Genomic DNA, 3,085 nt, shown 5'->3' on the forward strand with positions numbered 1-3,085 from the left:
GTCCTTCAAACAATGAATGAATTAATAATATGTGGTATATACATACAATGGAATGCTATATACATAAAAAGGAATGAAGTCCTGATACATGCAACAACATTAATGAACCTTGAATTCATCACCTTGAGTGAAATAAGCCAGACAAAAACAGACAATTATTGTATGAACTCACTGATTTGAAACAATTAAAATAAACAAACCCATAGAGTACTAATCTGGAAGCAAAACCATAGAGTCAAAATGTAGACTATAGATTACTATGGCACAGGGTAGGATAGAAATCGGAAATTCAGGCCTAAAATATACAGGCTTTCTATTTGGAATGACAGAAATATTTTAGTAATGGTTGGTGGTGATGGTAGCACAATATTGGGAACACAATTAACAGCACTGAACCATATGAATGTGATTAAAATGAGAAATGTTAGATTGTATACATGGTAACAGAATAATTTTTTAAAAATCCATTTAACTACATTACAAGAACTCTGAACCCAAAGTCAAACCATGGACTATAGTTAATAGTATAAATATAGAGATGTGCTTCAATCAATTAAAACTAATGTTGCACACAAATGCAAGCTCTTGTCTTGAGGTGGTGTATGGGAACCCTTTATTTTATGCATGAGCATTCTGTAAATCCACAACTTGTCTAATAAAGAAAAAAAAAGAAACTATAAATATCACTAACTTGAAAATCCATACCTTATTTAATTTTTAAAGAGTGACTTCCTGTTTTTTTTATTTTCCATTTTTTCATTTTTAAAGAATCTTTAGATTACATAAATGTTACATAAAAAAGATAGGATTCCCATAGACCCCACCACCTCCCCCTCCCAAACTGTCCACATTAACAACATCTTTCATTAGTGTGGTACACTTGTTACAATTGATGGACACATATTGAAGCATTGCTACTAACCATGGACTATAGTTTTCATTATAGTTTACACTTTGCCCTGCACAATTTTGTAAGTTTGGACAAAATGTATAATGGCCTGTATCTGTCATTGCAATGTCATACAGGACAATTTCAATGTCTCGAAAATGCCCCACATTACATCTATTTTTCCCTCTCCCTCCCCTCATAACCTCTGGTGACCACTATCTTTATATCAATGTTACAAGTTCTTCCATTACTGTAACAATAATAAGTCCTCTTTAGTCGGTAGTTGAATTTCCCCCTTATGTTTGTTCATTCCTCAATCTTGAGGATTTGGGGATGGTAATGCCCTCTCTGTTTCTGATTGAGAGAGGGCTTAGATCCCATGGGGTAGATGGAAGAAACTGTCTTGCTAGCAGTTGTAGATACTCTGTATTATGGGATGGGTGCTGTCCATCATCATCCTTTGGTTAGTTGTCCCGGACAAGTCCAATGAACTGAAGGATAGGTGTTGCAACTCTGCTGACATTCAGGGCTCAACTGGCATATGAACAGACTGAAGATTTAAGTCTCTGAAACATACATTTAACAAGCCTAGTGCTAATTATAGGTTCAAATAAAAGGGTTAGAAAAGTCATGTGTAGGGAAATTATTGAGTCTAACTCTGTTACATTGGGGAGTATATATTTCACAGTAAATCCAACTGACAGGGCGCTGAATTCCTAGGATTATCTACCCTGCCTATAGTTTCTAGATGCCTCAAGAGTCCTCAGGAGCTCCACTGTTTGAGGCACTGTTTACTGTGGCAATCAATGAGATCCTGTTGAAACATGCAGCACCATAACCTCTGGAATGGCCTCCAACTCACTTTGAAATCTCTTAACCATTAAAAACTCATTTGTATTTACTCTTTCCCCCATTTGGTCAAGGTCTGTTTCCAAATGCATCACTAGTCAGCACATGTAATAATCCCTTGGGGCCAGGGAGGCTCATTCCAGGAAGACATATCCCACATCTGGGGGAAAGGAATGCATATATATGCTGAATTTGACTTAGAGAGAGGCCACATTTGAGCAACAAAGAGGTTTTCAGGTGGTAACACTTAGGGAGTATATAATACTAGGTTAAGGTTCAATTTCCAATAAAAGATTCATAAGTACAATCATCAATATAAAAGGCCTGGTGTAATGGACTGTCCTCCTTCACTAGGCACTGCCCGTGTACACAGGGGATTCTTGCCACTTTATTCAATAATATAGCAGGATTTCCTGGGATGAAAATTCAGTATTTTTTCAATCATTTTGTGGGTGTCCACCCACTGAGACAATGCCCCATGACCACTTGAACATATTCAAATGTCACAGAAGAATGTCCCAGGTACACTCCTCCCCACATATCCCCCAGCACTGACACCCCACATCAGTGATCCTCTCTTGCCACAGTTGTGACCATTCTGTAATCCAAAACCTCCCCAAAAACAAAGCCAAAAAATAAACAAATAAAAATATAATAATAATTAATTAAATACAAAATAAAAATAATAATGAGATATTTTTCCACTGTGTCTTTCATCACTGCAAGATCTGTTATCTTTTATGTACAATGGCAATTTCTTTCATATGTTCGTCCCGTATCTTATTTTTTTTCACTTATTCTTTAAAGAAGATTTTGGTTACAGAAAGTAACATAGAAAAAATATATATGGAATGCTTCACAAAATTGCATGTCATCCTTACACTGTGGTCATGCTAATCTTCTCTGCATCATTCAAAATTTAGGATTTAATTTTCACAGATGATGAAGATATCATCAAAATTTTACAGATTGTATACTGATTCTTGGTAACTTGTCCAATTTCTCACAGTTAGCAAGTGATAACACTAAACTTTGTCTTAGATCTTCTAACCTCCAATTCAATGTTCTATTTTAAAAATATTTTCTCAAAACCATATGAAAACGTTATTTTCCTCTTGCGATTATATGTCTCTCTCTTTCTCACTGATATATGCCGGCAAAATACGACTTAGTTCAGTGTCCAGCAATTTGTATATGCTCAATACTTGCCTCTCTGGAATAGATTTGTATGTATGAGTATCTGTGTGCTATCTAAGTGAATATATCTAAATAGAGAGACAATTTTTATCTATTTACATTTCACAGTATCCCAGAGTCATAGATGTTATTGATTCAAGCAAACTGAAA

The 3,085-nt window shown here is 35.4% G+C and overlaps 1 non-coding gene across 1 annotated transcript; it reads right to left on the reverse strand.

Moving 5' to 3' along the window:
• Window positions 1–2,578: 2,578 nt before the first annotated feature.
• Window positions 2,579–2,685, reverse strand: LOC111765670 (U6 spliceosomal RNA). The gene has a single exon (XR_002797958.1). It is a non-coding gene; the product is annotated as a U6 spliceosomal RNA (small nuclear RNA).
• Between the last annotated feature and the right edge of the window lie 400 nt (window positions 2,686–3,085).

This window comes from Dasypus novemcinctus, chromosome 25 (genome assembly GCF_030445035.2).
Source record: "Dasypus novemcinctus isolate mDasNov1 chromosome 25, mDasNov1.1.hap2, whole genome shotgun sequence".
NCBI classification, from domain to species: domain Eukaryota; kingdom Metazoa; phylum Chordata; class Mammalia; order Cingulata; family Dasypodidae; genus Dasypus; species Dasypus novemcinctus.